A 21979-nucleotide genomic window follows, 5' to 3' on the forward strand; every position below is an offset into this window, starting at 1 on the left:
AGAGTAAACGGCAACTTCGATGAATTTCTGGTATTCAGCAAATTCATTTTGTCTATTGGAATTGTATGCAAAACTTATAACCGTCATGTGCAAACTGAACGATTTTTGGATCTAAAACATCGTATGCAGATGCTAAACACAGGGGAATGAATGGCAAAGAAATCTCAGAACAACAAATCATGGTATAAGTTTTTTCAAAGTGAAGGTAGACTTTATGAATTGCCAAGCAACCCGCATACTTTCTCCAAAGCAAAATCTGCGAGATTGAATAAAATAATGTCTCAGTCCAATCAGTCCCTAACTCAAATGTTGAAATGTTGTCATTCAATCTAAGGCTGCCAGATTTGAAAAAAAAAATGATATAAATATAGAAAAGTGACTCTTTAGAATAAGATATGCAGGGCAAAAAATGTCATTTTTAGATTGTTAATTTTATGTTTATTTTTATAGTTTTGCTCACGTTTATGACAATCAATCTCCAGCCCTTTTTAATGGTTTCACGTAGCCATAAGTTATACAAAAAAAAAATAATCAAAAAACTATGGAGTTCCTACTTTGTAATATAAATCAAGTATCAATGAATGGTATTTACTATTTTTTCTCATTTTTATCTGTTTTTGAATCAGTTTTTGTTAACAGTTATGTTATTTTTTACGTAGCCAAGAGCTAAATGAATCCATTATAGGGGTTGCTGCTTATGATTTGTCGAAACACAAACAAACTATAGAAATGAATATAAAACTAGTAATTTAAAAGTGTCTCTTTATGTTTTTGCACGTCCCCTTCTAAAGAGCCGGTATTTCAGACCTTCATAATATGAATTCTTTATAATATATGTACCAGTATATTATAGATCTCATAGATTCAAGAACTAAAGTATACTACAGTCTAGATTAAAGGAGCCCTTATAGAATTAATTTAAAAAACTTTTTCCACAAAACAAGTTTTTCAAAGAAAAGTAAAGAGTGCCATTAAGCCACGAATGTAGCAAAAATAAAGTCAAATAATGTTCCAAGCGTAAAACTACCACAAATCAATATCAATAAATAAATGAAACTCAAGACAAACAGAAATTGCAATAAATAGCCGAGTCAAACTCAAAACCAGCAAAATTAGCATGAGTAGGGCTAATAACCCCTAAGCTTTCTCAAGACCACAACACAATTTGTGCTTTACTGAAAAAAAAAAACGAAAAAAAAAACAACAAATGACCGTGGATTGTCAGTTTACTTGATATATACTGATATTTATTCCTTAAGGTTTTGACAATTTTTTATTTATGAAAGTAAAAAAACTTAAAACATTTTAAACGTATTTTGTTTTCAGTAAAGCGCGAATTAAGTTCTGATCTTGAGACGACAAGGGGTATTAGCACTACTCTTGTTAATTTTTGCTCGTTTTGAGTTTGACTCGGCTATTTATTGCAATGCACCCATAAGGAATGCATTCACAACAAGCCATGTTAGTTTCAGCTTCACATACCAAACTGTTCATAAAATATTGCTGTTACACCGTTTTCAAAACCTGCATACAGGGGGTGTGTTCTAATTTAGTTCATCTCCCCCCCCCCCCATCAAAATTTCTTGAACGTTTCACCTTCATGCCCATAGGCATAGTTGTAATAATAGTCACATCAGTAGTATTCATATTACTAGCAATAGTATTGGAAAGCGGTAGTACTACTAGCAGCGGTAGTAATAATCTATTGCCTTTTGGTCAGTTGAACATCCCTCTAATCAAGTCTTGGAAGTTTCAACTTAATGCAATTAGCCGTTGCTATGACATTGCTGATATGTCCTTTTGATAACATGTATGTTCTTATACTTCTTGAAATTTTCATCTCAATGCTCTTAGCCCTACAAGTAGTTGCAAAAGAAGTAAAAGTAGTAGCAAATGTAGCTTTAACAATATTAGCAGTAGTGTGCACATACTGACTTTTGGTGAGATGATCCTCCCCTGCAAGTATTTTTTGAAAGTTTCAACTTTATACCTAAATTGATTCTTGAGGTATACTATTTTGACAATTAATTAAAAAGAATTTCCGAAAAATAAGTTTTTCAAAGAAAAGTAAAGGCCATTTTAAACTTAAGCTGAGGAGATATGAATGTTAACCTGTGAAAATTCAAACACAAAACGACCAGAAATTACTATTAAAGAATAAATGAAACCCAAAACGAACAGAAATTAAATAAACAATCATAGCAAAAAACATACAACAAGTAATAATATAAATGAATAAATAGATTTTAAAGCGAGTAATGCTTAGATTGAATATGAAAATCAAGCTGAAAAAAATATTTTGCTATTAAAGCATAAATGAAACTTAAAACGAACAGAAATTAAATAAACAATCAATGCGAACAAACATACAATATATATTAATGTAAATGAATAAATAAATCTTAAAACGAGTGAAACTTAAATTCAATATGCAAATCAAGTTTGAATCGAATAAAAACAACTACAAACAAGAGTTTGGGTATCGCCTCACTGCAGAAGCCTAAAACCTGCTGCGTCATTGGCGCCTTACTGAAAACTATATGAGTCTTGAACAGTCGTGGAAAGTATAAACAAAATCAAATTGAATATTAGATAAATAATGATATTAATTGTTGAAAGATCCATCAGTTCAAGATTTTTTTCACTGTAATTCTTATTTTCATTTTCAATGCTGTAAGAACTGGAAAAGAGTAAATTTGTAATATAAGAGTAATTCGTTTTCAGTGAAGCGCCAATGACGCAGAAGGCTTTAGGTTTCTGCAGTTAAAGAAGGGGGCAGTATCCAAATTTTGTTTGTAGTGAAACTGTATTTGTCTTGACCAATCTTGGAAAGAACTAATAAATTAAACTGAATATTTGATGTATAATGATATTAATTACTGAAAGTTCATCGGTTCAAAATTTTACTGTAATTTTAATATTTATTTTCAATATTAAGCACAAAAGAAAACATTTGTAATATAATTCGTTTTCAGTAAAGCGCCAATGACGCTGTAGGTCAAAGTTTTTTATGGGAAGAACACATAGTAAATCTATTATAATTATCCAATTATAAGGTTAAAATACATACTCTGTGATAGATGCCATTGCTTTGGCACACAAAATCCTATTAAGGTCAATTCCAAACAGTCGTGATCCCTTTGTGTCAGCAAGTCAAATGGTCAAATCACCGCTCAAGTCAAATGCAAGTCAAGTCAAATGTCAAAGTCAGAAATGCAAAGTCAGCAAGTCAAATGGCAAGTCAATCGCTGTCCACAAGTTATGCAAGCTATCTATTGTTCATATATAAGATTTTTATTAAAGAGGTAATCGTATAGACTTTAAAAAAAACCTCATTTGATTTAAATTGAAAGTTCTAGATCCGTCTTTTAAAGTCAAGAATAATCGGACAGTAAGCACCCCCCCCCCCATGCAATAAAAACTTGAAACTTTTTGCAATCAAAAACGAACAAAAATTTATTTTAAAAAAACCAAAAGTCTTTGGGGTAGGAGCAGCGTAGTTGGCAGAAGGAAGAAAACTTTAGCGTAGACAGTAGGAGAGGGGGAGGGTGAGGTTGGAGACTCATCCAGTACGGGGCTGAACTTCACTTATCTCCTCCATTCCCAATTTAGGAGATTAGACAGACTCATTGGGCTGTAGCATATTGGACCGTTTGAGTTATGGAAGACGTTAAAATACTCAAAAATACTTTATATTTTCATTTATTGCAGGATTGATTTTATAGATTGTGAAATGGTGAGCCCCCTGGCCCATCATTTGTATGAGCCTCAACTCATAGTAAGCAATTTTGATTATTTGTTCCGTGTTATTTGCATATATTATTCTATAAATGTTATTTTGAGTTATAGTTTTATCGCATTGCGTTCATTTTTAAGGCTTGAGATAAAAACTGAAACCTTAGCGGAGACAGTGGTGGGGGGAAGTCTTTCTCACAGAGAAAGTAAAACAAATGAAATTAATCTGTCTTTTGAAAATGTCTTTTTTTCAAAAGACACGAACAAAATCGTCTAAAGGAACCTGAAGTGCTATCTCTGACATTTCCGTTGATTCTTTATTCCCGTTACTTTCAGATGTAAAATTTAGAATATTATCGAATGGGTTTAGTCATCCCCTCCCTGAATAATTCACATTTGGAAAACCCACCCCTGGGAAATTCTTCCCCCCTCAAAGAACATTTTCTTTTCCTGCTGATAAATCCCCCGCGTTAAATTCCACCCAGAAGAAATTTCCCAGCCGTGGAATATGCTCCCCAAACATATTCCCCTTATATAATTTCGGATATTCATAAAAATGGAAGCTGAAATTTCTACTCAACTTTTTAGGTCAGAAGCAATGCTACAGCGTTACCTAAGTAAAGAGCCATAAGGGTTCAATGAATTAATACTTATTTATTTTTCCAGGGGCACTTTATGTGGAAGAGGTGGTCGAATAAACTTTGGAACGGGGTTCATTGAATTACAAATTAAAATTTATAGTGCCCTTACACGAGGGGCGGATCCAGGGTTTTTTAGGGGGGGAAATAGGTTTATCCGATAAACTTGCGTTAGGAGCAAGTTTAATTAACACAATCTTGCGTTAATTAAGTAAATTACATTAGTTTAGACTCAGTTAGGGGGGCGCCCCCCTCGCCCCTCCCCTGGATCCGCCACTGCCTTACACTCTCTGTATCTTTCCTTGTTAGGGAGGAGAGCAGATGCCTAATAGGTGTGTTTTAATACCAAAACATTTTAACTCTCATTGGGCCTTCAGGTATAATCAGGTATAAACAGGGAGGGATGGGGAAAAGGACGTGGGGGTGGTATTTGCCCTTCGATCGATTTTGACTCGTAAGAGCTGGACTAGAATTTCCAATTTCAAATCAAATGAGCCCTCTCTGAAGTTCATACGAGAATCCCTTCCTGCCCCCGGACCCTGGGGGCTTTTGTTGACGTCAGAGTTTTGTTACTTAAACTTTCAACTATTTTTATCAAAATTTTTATCAGATGTATTTAAGGCGTGGAGGAGGGGGGGGGGGCTAGTTGCCCTCCAATCTCTTTTGACTCTTAAAAAGTGAACAAGAACTTTCAATTTCCAATCAAATGAGCCCTCTCTAAAGTTTTATACGAGTATCCCTTCCATAAAAAATGATATGAAGGATTCGGAGAATCCTTAAATTATAACCCTTTCCCTGAGGGCTGTGGGAGAGTTGTCATCCTCAAACAGCAAATTTCCAGACCTTAAAACTACGTTTAATAAAATGGCTGTCTGAAAATTTTGATTGGATGTCTTTGGAGAAAAGTTTGGCGTGAGAGGAGGGTTAGTTGCCCTCAAATCACTTTCGACTATTAAAAGGGGCACTATCCCTTTGAATTTCCAATCGAATGAGCCATTTTTCAAGTTTCTACTCCACAGCCTTCTATAAAAAACCTTATATGCCCCCAGGGGATAAACTAAAACCCTTGCCTTAAGGGTTGTGGGGGAGTGTCCTCCTCAAAAACATATTTTTTATGGGAAAATCAACTACGCTGAGCAAAATGGTTATCTCAAAATTTTGATTGGATGTGTTTGGTGGAATAATGGGCGTGGGGGGGGCTAGTTGCCCTCCAATCACTTTAGACTATTAAAAAGGGCATTAGCCCTTTAAATTTCCAATCGAATGAGCCTTTTTGAAGTTTCTACGACAGTGCCTTCTACAAAAACCTTATATGCCCCCAGGGCATAACTTAAACCCTTGCCCTGAGGGTTCTGGGGTATTGTCCTCCTCAAAAACATATTTTCTATCTGGAAATCAACTACGCTGAACAAAATGGCTATCTCAAAATTTTGATTGGATGTGTTTGGGGGAATGATGGGCATGGGGGGGGGGGCTAGTTGCCCACCCATTACTTTCGACTATTAAAAAGGGCACTATCCCTTTGAATTTCCAATCGAATGAGCCTTTTTTGAAGTTTCTACGACAACACCTTCTATAAAAACCTTATTTGCCCCCAAGACATAACTTAAAACCCTTGCCCTGATGGGTGCGGGGGATTATCTTCCTCATAAAGATATTTTCTATATGGAAATCAACTACGCTGAACAAAATGGCTATCTCAAAATTTTGAGTGGATGTGTTTGGGGGAATGATGGGCGTGGTGGGGGGGGGGCTGTAGTTGCCCTCCAATCCCTTTCGACGCCTAAAAAGGGCACTATCCCTATGAATTTCTAATCGAATGAGCCTTTTTTGAAGTTTCTACGACAACGCCTTCTACAAAAACCTTATATGCCCCCAGGGCATAACTTAAAACCCTTGCCCTAAGGGTTGTGGGGGAGTGTCCTCCTCAAAAACATATTTTCTATCCGAAAATCAACTACGCTGAACAAAATGGGTATCTCAAAATTTTGATTGGATGTATTTGGGGAAAAGGTGGGCGTGAGAGGGGGGTTAGTTGCCCTCCAATCACTTTCAACTATTAAAAAAGGCATTATCACTTTGAATTTTCAATCGAATGAGCCTTTTTTGATGTTTCTACGACAATGCATTCTATAAAAACCTTATATGCCCCCATGTCATAACTTAAAACCCTTGCCCTGAAGGTTGTGGGGGAGTGTCCTCCTCAAAAACAAATTTTCTATCTGGAAATCAACTAAACTGAACAAAATGGCTATCTCAAAATTTTGATTGGGTGTGTTTGGGGAAATGATGGCGTGGGGGGGTGGGCTAGTTGCATTCCAATCACTTTCGACTATTAAAAAGGGCACTAGCCCTTTAATTTCCAATCCAATGACCCTGTTTTGAAGTTTCTACGACAAAGCCTTCTATAAAAACCTTATATGCCCCCAGGGCATAACTTAAAACCCTTGCCCTGAGGGTTGGGGGGAGTGTCCTCCTCACAAATATATTATCTATCTGGAAATCAACTACGCTGAACAAAATGGCTATCTCAAAATTTTGATTGGATGTGTTTGGGGGAATGATGGGGGGGGGGGGCTAGTTGCCCTCCAATTATTTTCGACTCTTAAAAAGGGCACGAGAACTCTTGAATTTCAATAAAGTGAGCCCCCATTGAAGTTTTTACGACGACCTCTTCCATATAAACAGACTGTTGGAAAAAAAATAATAATAAAACATTGGAGCCGTATGGCCTTTACTATAGGTTGTGCTACAGCGTTGCCTCTGATATGCATGCACATAGCGTCTTTTAATTTAGTTCAATTTTTCCCTCAATACTGTAAATGGAGGAGTGTAGTAGTAGTATTGGTGGTAGTTGAAGAAGTATTGGTAGCGTGCAAATATTGCCTTTTTGATCATCTCTCTTATCATTTCCTGAATTTTCCAAATTAACATACTCAGTTAATTTGTGTACAACAATCCTGTGTTGTACCCTTTTTGCAGTCCATATACACATAACGTGTTTAATTTAGTTCAATACTTCCCTCAATATTCTCTGAAAGGCCCACCTGAATACCCATCGTCTTCTTGGAAAGAAAAATTCAAACATGCACCTTTCTCATTAACATATACTATCTCTAAACAATGAAGGAATTGCCTAACTTCAGCCCTTGTCCTGAGGACTGTGGGGAGGTTGACATCCACAAATACTGGACCTTTCAACAATGCTGAACAAAATAACTCTCTTAAAATTTTGATCGGGTATGTTTTGTGGAATGATAGGCTTAGGGGGGGGGGGGGATGACTCCCTCCATTCACTTTGCGGCGAGGGCTCTGGAGGGGGGGGGGTTGTCATCCCTAAAGACACAATTTCCATACTTTTTAACTACGCTGAGCAAAATGGCTAAATCCAAATTTTGACTAGATGTGTTTTGGTAATTGATGGGCGCGGGAGGATGGCTTGTTGCCCTCAAATCACTTTTCACTACTAAAAAAGGCTATTTCAATATTCATTCGAATGAACTTTTTTTCAAGTGTCTACGACAACAAATGGTCATCTCCAAATGTCCATCAGATATATTTTGGGAAAATACAAGGTTTGTGGGGGGTATCCACCCTCCGATCACTTTGAATCTTAAAAAGGGTACTAGATCTTCTGATTCCCAATTTAGTGAGCCCTTTTGAAGCTTATCCGACTACCCTTTCTATAAAAACCTTATATGCCCCCAGGGCATAACTTACAACCCTTGCCCCGAGAGCGGGGGGGGGTGCCATCCTCAAAATTATCATTTCCAGAATTTTAAATTTCTGGACTACGTTGGACAAAATGGCTATCTCAAAACTTTGATTAGAGGTGTTCGGGGAAATGATGGGCGTTTGAGGGGGGATAGTTCCCCTCCAATAACTTTTGACAATTAAAAAAAAAATCATTGCAATTTCCATTCGAATGAGCCTTTTTTGAAGCTTCTACGACAATAAATGGCCATCTCGGATTTCCTATAGGTAGCGTTTCGGAAAAATATGAGCTGTGGGGGGGGGAGGGGGGTATCCACCTTCCGATCACTCGGAAGTTTACACTGATTACAAATCCAGTGAGCGTCCTCCAAAGTTTGTACGATCATCCTTTCTATATTAACCTTATATGCCACCAGGGCATAACTTACAACCCTTGTCCTGAGAGCTGTAGAGAGGTTGTCATCCTCAAAGATATAATTTTCGGACCTTTCAGCTACATTGATCAAAATTGCTATCTCAAAATTTTGATTGCATGTGTTGTGGAAAATGGTGCGAATGGGAGTGGTGTTAGTTGCGATCCAATGACTTTCAACTATTAATAAGGGCACTAGCCCTTATAATTTCCAATTGAATGAGCCCTTTTCAAAGTTTCTACGACAAATTCTTCTGTAAGAAGTACCCTGATCTAAAAGCAAAAAAAAAAAATAATACAAATAATACATTGTGCCGACATTGCTCTTTACTTAGGCAGCGCTATAGTGCTGCTTATGACTAAAGGGTGACGGATTTTTGAGGCACCTGGGTAAATGTTTGCTGAGAGGTTTTCCTTAATTTCTTATTCTGTCTTTCATTTTCTCAATGTCTCTTTTGCAAAGAATCAAGATCATTTATAGTATAAAAATATAGCTCTCCTGTACAGAAAAGAAATATTTCCAATTTACCTTAGCAGGGAAAGGAGCAGGCAGGGCCGTATCCAGGATTTTTGTTCGGGGGGGGGGGGGGGGTTACCTGATTTTTTCCCGTGGACTTTGTCTAACATCCTCGAGCAACATTACGTTATCTCGAGACCGTTAGTCCGCCCCTTGCGAACGAGGACGCGTCCACTAGGCATACTTTCGTATCTATAAGGGGCATGTTTTTTTTTTTTTTTTTTTTTTTTTAGTAACGCAAAAACAAGACAAGTATTTACATACAGTTAAATACTAAAAGCTATTTTTTTTTTTGCGCAAAAAGAAGCCAAATAGTAGGCTAGAAGACTTCTCAGACGGAGCAGAAAAAGCAGCGTCCTCAGACGGAGAGTAGGACAACCGACTGAAACGAGCGAGCCAAGTTAACTGAACTTTCAGCTTCCGTTTTTCGGATACTGGAAAAATGTAGGAGACATCTGGAGTCCAAGGGCTCTTCAGCAAACGAAGTTTAGAATTTGAATCGAGACTGGATGATTTGTTGACAAAACGACCGATGTCATTTGCAAACAACGACAAAGACTGGGCTGGTGCAAGTGCGTGTTGCTTCGTGGTTGGTTCCAGTGTGCGTAATTCAGAAGCTTCAACAATGGTTCCAGTGCCCTTCAGATCCACAGGTGTAGATGAATGCTCCGCAGACGTCCCGCTAATGCCACTGTCAGAAACATCCCTGGTCCGCTTGGGCGCAAAAAACGACGTAATGTCACACTTCCTCTTCATGTTGAAAATCGCTCTTCTCTTAGCCAAGTCCGAAATGGAACTGAACTGAACTGACAATCTTGCACTCTCTTATACCATACCTCGAGCGCCCATTAATCCTAATTTACTATGGAAGGTCAGGTGAATATGGGGTTACCTAATTGCGTAAGCTGATCAGAGCACATATTATTAACCCTAATTTACTATGCAAGGTTAGGAGAACATGGGGTTACCTACGGTTACCTAATTGCGTAAGCTGATGAGCACCGTTAACCCACAAAATGCAATAGGATTTAGTGTGGGAGCATATTTTTTTTTCTGGTAAGGTTTTGTCTTTACAGGTATTTTTTAGACTAATTTCCGACTCGGTCAAAAATTTCGGGGGAAGGGGGAGGGGGGGCAAACCGGGTAGCCCCCCCCCCCCCACCTCCCTGGATACGGCCTTGGGAGCAGGGACAAATTTTTTGTTCTTGCTTTAGGCATGGTAGAAAGAAATCCAATCCTGAAACTCTTTAATTCTCTTCTTGTACTTTTTCTTATTAACGGTCTGTTCAAATACATGGAAAAAGCAATGAAAAAAACCTACCGGTGTGAAGATAAAAGTGTTCAAACAATAGGGGGAAAACTTTTTCTAAAAGACTCAGGTAACTTGCACTTGTACAGGCCGTATCTCTAATCTAATACATATTCTGCCAAGTATCTTCCTCTTTCGTGTTAGTCTTATGCAAATCATTATAAATGGTAAATGAAAACTGATTGTTCTGTCTAACTTTTCTTAAAAGTTAAAGAAATAACGAAACCACAGTTTAGGTGCCTTCAAGCCTTTCCATCAAATGTCATCAAAGCTTTCGTTGCTTTATTTTTCTATCCGATTGCTTTCATTCCATTAAACCCGACTGGTTTCTATTTTTTCTGATTTATCTACTTTTATTTTGTTAATTTGATTTGGTTTTACCTCACATAGTCTGCGGAAGTATTGTTTCCGCTGGTATTTTCTCTAAATCCTATCTGTAGACTGTAAAATTCTTATAAATCGCTTTTACTTGACAATTAATAAAAATTAAAAACTTTTTCCTCAAAAGGACATAAAAAAGAGTAAAGAGCTACATTAAACCTAGGAAGAGTTAAAATAAAACCAATTGTAATCGAAATATAATACTTATTTATATCCCAATAAAAAATAAGTGAAACCCAAAACAAACAGAAATTGCGGTAAATAATCAAATTAAAGTAAAACGTCAGAAGCTAAAAAAAAAACAAATATAGGACCTTGTAAAACCCACTAAGTTATTTGCGTTTCACTTCGTTTAGGAAAATAGCCTTGATATTGCTTAAAAATATTCTGAAATAAAGAAACCAATGCCAATGAAAAAGAGAGAGAAAACCCAAAATTCAGGTACAAGTTTTTGTTTGCTAGAACTCAAATAGCTTATAGACCGGAATAAAGTTTAAGAATAGTCTAGTTCAAGAAGAAGGTTAGTTTTCAGAATGAGTGAATCTCTTTACTTCAGAATAGAAGCTTATTTCATTCCAGCAGGCTTAATGAAGTAAAACCTACCCCTTTGCTTTTTTTTTACTAGTTTTAGTATCAAGTTCGATTTCCTATTGATGCTTTGAGGAAATCCTCTGATAGCGATGATTCTGGTACGTTTTGAACTTACACTAATAAGACGTACAGCCTTATGTATTTTTCAAGAAGTATATACTTGTATCAATTTTTCTCTATTCTTCTGTTTTGGTCAATAAAGTTTATGTTTATAGAACAACTTGTTCATTGTTTATAACTTAAGGTTTTTCCATTGAGTCTGAACAGAATCTCTTTTATGGTGCAGTTAGTTACTTTACCAAAAGATTGACAATGGTTTTATCCCTGCAATTTTACACTCAAATATTAGAAATTCGATATAGGGATTGGGTAGGGGCTATATCTCCTTTTTCCTTAATTTTTTATTATGATATCTTGATTCTTATAAAAGTAATGCATTGTTCACATCAGTGTTGTAATTAACACAAGTCTGTTTGGTATTATCATAGGCAGCGCAATCGCGCTGCCTAAATAAAGAACGATTTCGGCAAAATGAAATATTTCTTTTCCAGACCACGACACTTTGAATAGGAGAATTTGTTGTAGAAACTTTGATACGGGCTCATTCGACTGGAAATTGGTGTGGCTAGTGCCCTTTTTGTCTAAAGTCATTTGAGGGTAACTACCCCCCCCCCCCACGCCCATCATTCCCCAAAACACCTTTTCCCCAAACACAGCCAATCAAAATTTTGAGATAGCCATTTTGTTCAGCGTAGTTGATTTCCCCATAAAAATTATATTTCTGAGGAGGACACTCCACCACAGCCCTCAGGGCAATGGTTGTAAGTTATGCCCTGGGGGCATATAAGGAATTTTGGAACGTGTTGTCGTAGAAACTTCAAAAAGGGCTCATTGGATTGGAAATTGAAATGGTTAGTGCCCTTTTTAATAGTCTAAAGTAATTGGAAGGCAACTAACTCACGCCCACCATTTCCCCAAGCACATCCAATCAAAGTTTAGAGATAGCTATTTTGTTCAACGTAGTTGAAAGTTCTGGAAATTCGGTCTTTTAGGATGATAATCCCCTCAGAGCCCTCAGTGCAAGGGTTGGCTCTCAGTGCAAGGGCTGTAAGTTATGCCCTGGGGGCATATAAGGTTTATATAGAAAATTGTTGTAGAAATTTCAAAAAGGGCTCATTTGTTTGGAAATCGAAAATGGCCCTTTTTAATTGTCGAAAGTTATCATTATCATTTATCATTTAGTTAAAAACTAAGTGATGCCTTAAGATTAAATCAAAATGTACTGAGTTAATGCTAATTCCCAATAAGGCATCTCAACAGTATCCCAAGAACGACTGCGGGTATTATGTTCAAACTTTCGGGGCTACTTCTGCTCTTAAAATTCAACCAAGTCAAAATAGAGTAGGTGTATCCAAGTTCTTAAAAAAAGTAAGCAGATTTTTTTTGCAAATGGTATCAAGTTTTCCATTTCAGGTCAACTAGAGGAGGTATGAAACGAAGTTAAACACTACTATTTGTGTCCATATTTTTAAAAGGGTGTATGTTGTTAAAGATTGCTGAAAATTTTCCTCCTGCATACAAATAGCAGGCCAAACTATAAAGTCTTAAAAAAAGAAAAGATTTAAAGTATTATTTTGTTTCTCCCTGAAAAGACTATGTCAATATAAAACGAACAGAAATGAATTAAAAAAACTTTTTCCACAAAATAAGTTTTTCAAAGAAAAGTAAAGAACTCCATTAAACAAAAAATGAACAGAAATAAAATAAAATAATCTACCAATCGTAAAACTACCGCAAATTAGCATCGATAAATAAATGAAACCCAAAGCGAACAGAAATTACAATAAATAACCAACTCAAACTCAAAACGAGCAGAAATTAACATAAGTTGGGCTCTAAACCCTTATGCCTTCCCAAGGCCAGAACATAATTTGCACTTTACTGAAAAAAATACAAATGAATCTGCATTGTTAGTTTAATATACATATACTGATATTTAGTAATCAAAATGTTAATATTATTTGATTTATTAAAGTTATAAAAGTAAGAACATTTATATTTTTTTCAGTAAAGTGCAAATTTTCAAGACTGCCCTTTAGGATTTTACTAGCAATTCGAAATAGGAGTCAGATAATAGGGGATGAGGGCTCTTGCGTATAAGAAATTCCGGTTTTAGGTATTTTACTTCGATTTTAGGGATTTAGAAAACAAAGAAGACTTAATACCAGCAAATTTTAAATCCTACACACAAGAAAAACGTAACCATATAAGTAAGTACAAGTAATAAAACTCAGAACTTTTTTTGGTTTTCATTTCATTTCACTGCAAAGGAAACGATATCTATTCTTATAGGCTACAACATCAACCTTCTGAGTGAAAAGGCTTTTTGCTTACTTCTTTTATATTTGCACTCTGAATTTTGGAGCCTAGATTAAGCTGTGCCTTGGGAAGGTGCTCCCAAGCTCCAATCCTTAATTCTTTCCTTGGTAAATTTTTACCAAATCATATTCTTAACTTATGAATAAAGTAAACATACCACTTGATGCCTTTTTTTATGCTCTCCAAAGATAATAATCATTTTTGTCTGAAAGGAATTTTACCCCCAGCCCTATTTATACCAATTCAGGGCAAATATTTGCACATTAGGGGGATAGGGATAAATTTTATTTCTGATGTAAATGAGAGGTAAGATTAAACTTTTCCCCAACCCCCCTAATGTGCAAATATATAGCCTACCCTGAATTGGTATATAGGCTATAGGACATAGGGGCTAAAATTCATTTCTGATAAAAATGATTATTTTATTCATAAAGAGCATAAAAAAAGGCATTGAGTAGTATATTCATTTTATTCATAAGTCAATAGGCCTAATAAGATTTTGTAAAAATTTACCCTTTCCTTTTTTTAAAGTTTAGAAAGTTGGATAGGTTAGGCTAAATTTGTAGTAGATCTCTAGACTAGAACACAAGTAAGATAGAAAAAAATGGTAAAATTAATTTAAGCCACTTTTTGCTATCTTGGAAAGGGGTTAGGTTTGGAAAATGAAACTTTCAGTAGTGAATCTAAGGCCAAAAACATACTACAGGAAGGTATTGCCAAGCTTACATGTTAGGTTAAGTTCTACAAAATCATATTATTGAGTTAGGAATAAAGTGAATACACCATTCAATGCCTTTTTTTATGCTAATTACAAATATAGCCTAATAATCATTTCTATTGGAAATGAATTTCAGCCCCCCCCCTATATATGCCAATTCAGGGTTAGGTTAGGTTAGGTATATATAGGGGGGCTGAAATTAATTTCCGATAGAAATTATTATTATATTCATAATCAGCATACAAAAAGGCATCGAATGGTGTATTCACTTTAGTCCTAACTCAATAATATTTTGTAGAACTTTACCACATGTTAACCCTCTCCTGATTTCTAAGCCCTAGAAATTTAGGTCAATATCTTCCAAATCATATTATTGAGTTAGGACTAAAGTGAATACACCATTCAATGCCTTTTTTAATGCTGATTAAATATATAACAATCATTTCCATCATAATTGAATTTCAGCCCCCCCCCCCAGTATATGCCAATTCAATGTTAAATTATGGATATTCGCTATAGGGGGGGGCTGTAATTTCCGATATAAATGGATATTATATTTATAATCAGCATAAAAAAAGGCATCAAATGGTGTATTCACTTTATTCCTAACTCAATAATATGATTTGGTAGATATTGACCAAAATTTACCTTTTGGAATTAAAAAAACAAACAAATCCAATTTGAAACATAAAAAAGAAAATCAGTAAACTATAGTTTTAAATGGTTTTGGGCAAGTGGCAAGACAACTGTAGCAATGACCATTATGCACTATATTTAGAAAGAGTATTGTAGGGTAAAAATAGTTAATAGAAAAGAGATTTTAGTATTTAATAATTTTTCTAAACATAAGTGCCACCTTTATCAGCTTTGGTAATTATGATGTTAGTATCTTTTTTGAAATCTGTGTGGACCTTCATTTCATCCTTTGTTAGATTCTTCTTGATATGTTTCTGTTTGGACACACCTTGGTAAATTTCTAGATGGCACCATAATTTAGCTAGGATGAAAGTGAAAACATCATTTGATGCCTTTTTTATGCTCTTTCTTTATTCAATAACTGATCCTGGGGCTAATTACATCTTGAGCCCTTAAAGGGGCCCCAAAATATTTCATTTTTTTTTAACTAAACAAAGAAATTGTCAACACTAGTTGATAACTGATAAAAGTTATTGAAAAGTGGTTAAAACATATCCCTAGTTTATAAATAAGTTGTTCAAGAGTAATATATTCCAAAAATACTGATTTATAACAAGTCAAACCTTATTTGTTAGTCAACTCAAATATAAAACATTGTCCTACTGTTTCAAGTTTTTCAAATGCTGTTGACAAAAATAGTACTGAATTTTGCGATTAAGACGTGTGCTGTTGACAATTCAGGGTATATATTTGCACATAAGGGGTTTGGGGGGCGGGGGGTTGGTAAATTTACAGTAGACCATATAATTTAGCCAGGATGAAAGTGAAAACATCATTTGATGCTTTTTTCATGCTATTTCATAATTTATTTAAAATACCTCTGGGGCCCCTTTAAGGGCTCAAAATGCAATTAGCCCCAGAGACAATTATTGAATTATGAAAGAGCATAAAAAAGGTATCAAATAATGTTTTCACTTTCATCCTAGCTAAATTATAGAGCACACCTAGAAATTTGCCTAAACCTTTTCCAAGGGTATTAGAAACCAAGCATCTGATATCTTGTGGATCAATGTTGATTGTTTTCTAGTTTAGAGTTTATAGCTCACTCTACATTACAGATGATTTCTTCTACTAATATATGTTTTGGGGGGTGGGATTGAAAATTCCCTTAGGGGGGGGGGGGATAGAAAAGGATAGACATTTTCTATCACCCCCAAAACATCTATCTCCCCCTTGAGATTTATTTTTGAATACTTTCAACTCAAAATGGAAAATTTTAACTTAAATGCCAGTATCATTTGGCTGGGGTTAAAGACATCATCTGCATAAGCAATAAGATATACATCTATCCCTTCTAGAATACAGGAAGAAACCACCTGGGACTATGCATTGATAATATAGTCATTTAATGCAATTAATTTAAACAAACTTTTTCCACAAAATAAGTTTTTCAAAGAAAAGTAAAGAACTCCATTAAACAAAAAATGAGCAAAAATAAAATCAAATAATCTACCAAGCATGAAACTAGCACAAATCAGCATCAATACATAAATGAAACCAAAACAAACAGAAATTACAATAATTAACCAAGCCAAATCAAAACAAGCAGAAATTTACATAAGTTGGGTGTAAAACCCCTATGCCTTCCCAAGGCCAGAACAAAATTTGCACTTAACTGAAAAATTATAAATGTTTTTATTTTTACAACCTTATAAATCAAATAATATTAACATTTTGATTACTAAATATCAGTATATGTATATTAAACTGACAATGCACATTCATTTCTATTTTTTCAGTAAAGTGCAAATTTTGTTCAGTAAAGGCAGCACAATTGTGCTGCCTATGATTTATACAACAACTTTCTATATAAACCTTATATACCCCCAGGGTATAACTTACAACCCTTGCACTGAGGGTTCTGAGGGGGTTATCATCCTAAAAGACCTAATTTCCAAAACATTCAACTATGTTGAACAAAATTGATATCTCAAAATTTTGATTGGATGTGTTTTGGAAAATGGTGGGCATGAGAGGGGCATTAGTCACTATCCAATCACTTTCAACTATTATAAAAGGCACTAGTCCTTTCAATTTCCAATTGAATGAGCCCTTTTGAAGTTTCTATGACAATGCTTTCAATAAAAACTTTATATGCCCCAGGGCATAACTTACAACTCTTGCCCTGAGGTCTGTGGGGGAGGGGTCCTTAAAGACATAATTTCCAGAACTTTCGACTATGTTGAATAAAAAGGCTATCTAAAAATTTTGATTGGATGTGTTTGGGGAAAAGGTGGGCATGAGACAGGGGTTAGTTGCCCTCAAATCACTTTTGACTATTAAAAAGGGTACTATCCCTTTGAATTTCAAATCAAATGAGCCCCTTTTCAAGTTTCTACAACAATGGTTTTAATAAAAACCTTATATGCCCCAATGCATAACTTATAATTCTTGCCCTGAGGGTTGTTGGGGAGTGTCCTCCTCAAAAATATATTTTCTATCTGGAAATAAAATATGCTGAACAAAATGGCTATATCAAAATTTTTATTGGATGTGTTTGGGGGAATCATGGGCATGGGAGAGAGAGAGATATTTATTTTGAGAAAATACTATCACAAGCCCTGAAGGGCCGAATTCGAATTTCGAAGTCCATAAAAAAACAAACAAGCAAGAAAATCATAACAAAAGCACAACAACTAAAAAATTGGCAACCAATGCAAAAAAATAAAAATAAATGAATAATTAAATATCGGAATGATTCCTTTGTCACTTATATTAAAAACTGCAAAGTGGCAACTAGTTAAAAAGACCAAAACTGAAAAAATAAATTATATACACATTAACAAATTTTTAAAAAACAACATAAAAAGGAGATAGGGAACAAAAAAAAAGAGTATGAAGAAAAACGATCTGTTTCTTTTATTATATAAGAGAAAAGACAAAATTTATGTACAAATTAACCACTATTTATTATATCAGTAAAAAAGGGATAAAAGATTTCTTATGCCGCAAGGTAGTACAAAGAATAGGAGATAAGGTGGGGATAGGCTGGGACACAGTTTGTGGAGGACGATTTCTATTGGGTACATGGTATTCAGGGAAAAGGTTTGCAGTACAAGGGTTCAAAAGTGCCAACTTACCAAAACGGAGGCACAAATTATTTCTTCGTCTCTTGAGGGTCTCTAGGTTTGAAATATTTAACAAATGCAAATATGGTATATGGCCCTCTTTAACAATAATTCTTAGAGCTCTCTTTTGGACATTTTTCCATTTTTTGTGTTGCTTCATTTGAGAGGCCAGGGTGCCACACAGGACAAGCATACTCTAATATGGGACACGCAAAAGAAATGTATACTTGTAGTAAATGTGATTGGGGGCAACTGAATTTATTTAAAAGTTTTAGGAAGGAAATCGAGGAGTTTGCTTGTTGTAGGATATTATTTATATGGGCATCCCATTTCAAATTGGAAGAAATTGTAACACCAAGGAGTTTAAGAGATGTGACAGAGGTTTCAGGAGAAATAGGAGTAAGAAAAAGGGGAGGGGATTTAAGGAAAGTTACTGAGACTATTTCGGATCTAGAAGGGTTAACTGTCATGTCAAGGGAAGAGGCCTCACAGGCAATATCTTGGAGTATGCCCATTGGGTTGCTAAAAGTCTTTTTATGGTATATCTCTGAAACTGTCAAGTCATCAACAAATTTCCACTTATTGTCATAAAGGGTTGAAAGGGTGTTAATCATAAGAGAAAAAAGGAGAGGTCCTAGAATAATCTCCTGAGGAATGCCATTAAATATGGGGAGATGATCTGAGAAACAATTTTGATATTTAACTGCTTGAGATCTATTAGAGAGAAAAGAGGCAACGAACTTAACAAGGAAACTTTCAATGTGAAATTCATTTATAAGTTTATCTATGAGTAAATTGTGGTTAATCAAATCAAAAGCTTTTTGAAGATCAATAGAAATTAGATTAAGCCAAGTGTTAGGTTTTTCAAGTAATTTACCCATGGTATCAACAAGATGGATCAGGTAATGAGAGGTTGATGTGTATTTGAGATTACCAAACTGTCTAAGATCAATGAGGGGGAGGACTTTCATGTTAAGCCAGTCTGAGAGAAAATTTTCATACAATTTTGAAAAATTGAGGTGAGGGTAATAGGACGAATACCATCAAAGCCAGGCTTCCCATTTTTCTTTTTGATTAGAGAAATAAAGCCTTGTTTCCAATATTGAGGGAACTGTCCAGATTCGGTAATTTCATTAAACAGGGTGGATAGGGGTTTTGAGAGGTAATAACTGAAAGCTTTAATCAGAGGAACAGGAATATCTAAAGGGAAAATGCTTGATCGTTTTAGTTTTTCAATTTTTTTTTACAACATCACGTGGAGAAATATGTGGGAGTGAAAAAGGATCAGGAATACCTGGAAATGCATAAGATAGTGGTTGGAGACTCTGGACAATAGAAGCCAGAAACTTATTTAGGTCATTAGCTGTGGTCTTTGGAGGTTCATTTATATTAAAACTTAGTTGTTCTTGACTCTTGCAGGTAAGTTTTTTAATTTCAGAGTACCAGTTCTTTTGTTTATCATAGCGCAAGTATTTAATTTTATTTTTATAATAGACTTGGGCAGCTTTTCTAATTTGACTTTTTAATTCCTTTCTTAACTTATTTGCTTCAGCTAAATTACCCCTGTTAAATAAGCTTATTTTTGTGCGGATTAACATTTTATGTGATTATTTATGTAACGTTTATCACTGCAGCATTTTCTGATTTTTTTTTTTCTGGGAAACATTATGAGTAGGAATCAATTAGTTTTTTTGTGAAAAATCAAAATTTTGTCATCAAGGTTATTAGAATTATAAAGGTCTGACCAACTTTCACTCGTCAGTCATGATCCAAAAGAAAAAAAGGCTTGTGTCACTGAGGGGATGGCAAACCCCAATGGAGGTAGTAAAGGAATGTTCAATGGCTGAAGAGGGAGAAAAAAGAAGACAATAGTGGTAACTGCCTCCCAGTGGTGGCAGTGCTTGCAGGGAGTTGTAATACTTACTCATGTTTGAACAAATGACATCCAGAGAGGTGTCACCTTTTGTTTTAGATATTTTAACCAGTTGTTTAATATTAAGAGAGGTGCAGATAAAGTCTATCCTCAGGTCATTTGCATCGCCAAGTAAGCAAATACCAGCGTTCGGATACTTTGACAACACAAAATCAGCACTTATAAAAAATTGTTGTATAAATTTGCGTTTCTGGTCAATACTTTGGTTAGGGGAATGATAAAAGACGGCGGTTACAATTAAATTGAAAGGGTGGGGAAGTACTTTTGGTCTAAGGCTCAGCCATAGGATTTCATCATAATCTCATAAGTTTGGGGTGGGGATGAGTTTAGGTTGGAGGTTATCATGGACAAAAAATAATATACCACCCCCTTTTTTCCCGAGAGGGTGATAGGGAGGTCAAAGTTTTATAAACTGAGTATAATTGCTGATTTTTAGGAAATCTGGGTTCTGGGACTGAACCTCTGTCACAGCAATAATATTAATTTTATGAATTTCAGAGATACCCTCGAGTTCGGTAATTTTGTCAAAATTCAGGCTCTCAGCATTGGTAAGTAGGAAAATTGGAAATTTAAACTGATTTGGGTATTGGTATTTTTTTTTCAATTCGGGAGGGAGTTAGTTGGGGTTGAAGTTTATGAGAAGGATGCTGTGGGTAAGGGGGTGGTTTTGAGGCATTATTAAAAGGGGGGACTGGACGGGGCTGGAGAGAAAAGGAGGACAGCAGACAAATTATGGGAATATTATTAAGTTGGGATGGAACTATGGTGGAATTTGTCTTACTATTTGAAGTTTTAGAAACTCTGCATGGATGTGTTACCTGTGGATTGTTCTGCCTGCTTACTCTTAAACCAGAGTCATACTGGTAGGGTAGCCAGGGGGGGATAAAGTGCAAGGGAAGGGAGAAAGGTTTCCTGGTGATCTGGGAATAAGTCAAATTGGGAGTGTTCTTTATATGGGGGGTGGGGGGGGCAAGATGATGCTGAGGGAGGGAAGTACAGTGGGGGTGTCTGAGAGGGGAGGGGTTGGGTTTGTTTTGACAAATAATGGGTGGAGTCCAGAACCGGTTGGTAACTTCTTGGACGCACGGAGAAGAATGGAGTCGATAGGAAGGGGATTTTGGGGAGGAAAATGAGTAAGGGGGGGGGATGGTCCGTTTTGAGTAAAGTGATTGTGGGGGTTGGACTGACTGGGCAGGCATAAGCACTTGGGGCAGAGGATTGTTCCGAGGGATGGATTCCTGAGGTATACTGCGCTGTATCGGGTATGCAGGGGGATAAGACTGAAAGTCGAATGGAACACGAACTAGGGGACGGGGGGGGGGGTCGTGAATAATTTAGGCGTCGCCCAAAAAAACGGTGGGTGCTGAACCTGCGCTCCAATCCTGAAGATACATGAGCAAAAGTACACGACTTATCAATATAAGATAAAAACAGAAGACAGATCAACGTGGTCAAAAATACGCTTATCAGACACACAAACTCCCGAAATAAAATGACGACAAATATGTAGAAACTTGCGTTGTTTGCGAAACTTGCAGAAACCACTATCAAAATGCGTGCAGATCACATTTTCCTTTCTGGCTTATTTTTAAATTTGTTTCCCTTTTATCCATCACTTTCGTAATTTTTTCAAAAATAATAACAATGTCATCATCTGGTAATGACTTCTCCATAACCTTTGTAATCCTTTTGTTTAGTTCATTATCACCTGATAATTTATGTGAAAAACCGGAAGTCACTGGACTATTCCCAAACTCAAGTGCGTCATCAGTAGTCATACTACACGTAGGTATTTGTTTGCTCTCATGGGATACTTCGCAATTAATGCTGGATTTGCTGAACTCTGATAATTGATCCCCTAGTGTAGTATTAGTTGCTTCGTTGTTTT

At 35.9% G+C, this 21979-nt stretch overlaps 1 protein-coding gene across 1 annotated transcript in view; it reads left to right on the plus strand.

Annotated features, from left to right (window-relative positions):
- Positions 1-13509: 13509 nt before the first annotated feature.
- Positions 13510-21979, plus strand: part of GatC (glutamyl-tRNA(Gln) amidotransferase subunit C, mitochondrial) — a 61781-nt gene continuing 53311 nt past the window's right edge. The window contains exon 1 of the mRNA XM_089102928.1: positions 13510-13567. The gene's annotated coding sequence lies outside the window, so the exon portion shown is untranslated. The remainder of the gene's footprint in view (positions 13568-21979) is intronic.

This window comes from Artemia sp. Qi Xiang Cuo, chromosome 17, assembly GCF_049724085.1.
Source record: "Artemia sp. Qi Xiang Cuo chromosome 17, ASM4972408v1, whole genome shotgun sequence".
In the NCBI taxonomy this organism is placed as follows: Eukaryota; Metazoa; Arthropoda; class Branchiopoda; order Anostraca; family Artemiidae; genus Artemia; species Artemia sp. Qi Xiang Cuo.